The following is a 706-nucleotide window of genomic DNA, read 5'->3' as shown; positions in this document are numbered from 1 at the left end:
CCACTCTCTGACTGAATAAAAATATGAAACACTTCATGAATTTGCTTTTTAAATTTCACATATGAGTGAAATCATATAGCACTTGTCACTCTCTGAATAAAAATATGAAACACTTCATGAAATTACTTGTCATCCCTGCTAATCTTCTCTGTACTGTCCCAGTTTTAATATATATGCTGCAGGAGCACCTGGGTGGCTCAGTGGGTTAAAGCCTCTGCCTTGGGCTCAGGTCATGATCCCAGAGTCCTGGGATCAAGTCCCGCATCGCATTGGGACTCTCTGCTTGGCAGGGAGCCTGCTTCGCTCTCTCTCTGCCTGCCTCTCTGCCTACTTGTGATCTCTCTGTCAAATAAATAAATAAAATCTTTAAAAATATATGTATATGCTGCAGATAAGAGCACAATCTCTGCTCATTTTGAACAAGAGAAGTAGGAATGAGAGATAAGCCTGTCAGCATGTATATACACACATGTGTATGCAAATCTTCTTTGATAAAAGATTTATCAAAGATTAATAAAATCTTCAAATTTCTTCATAAAAATATTATTGTAAACTTAAAATTGATGATGGTGGCAGTTGGCAGCTGTTTTGGTTAAATAAAAACTAGAAATTTTCACAAATTAGATGAGTGAGATAGTAATTTGGGGGATACTTGTCACGCATTATGAGGAGATCCTTTTGTTTTTAATCCATCCACCTATATAAT

General features: G+C 36.5%; 1 pseudogene; it reads right to left on the bottom strand.

Moving 5' to 3' along the window:
- Window positions 1-98: 98 nt before the first annotated feature.
- LOC116863658 lies at window positions 99-188 on the bottom strand (annotated as a pseudogene).
- Between the last annotated feature and the right edge of the window lie 518 nt (window positions 189-706).

Source organism: Lontra canadensis, unplaced genomic scaffold (genome assembly GCF_010015895.1).
Source record: "Lontra canadensis isolate GAN:19392208 unplaced genomic scaffold, GSC_riverotter_1.0 scaffold2065, whole genome shotgun sequence".
Classification (NCBI taxonomy): domain Eukaryota; kingdom Metazoa; phylum Chordata; class Mammalia; order Carnivora; family Mustelidae; genus Lontra; species Lontra canadensis.
This window is presented reverse-complemented; position numbering and strand designations above follow the sequence as displayed.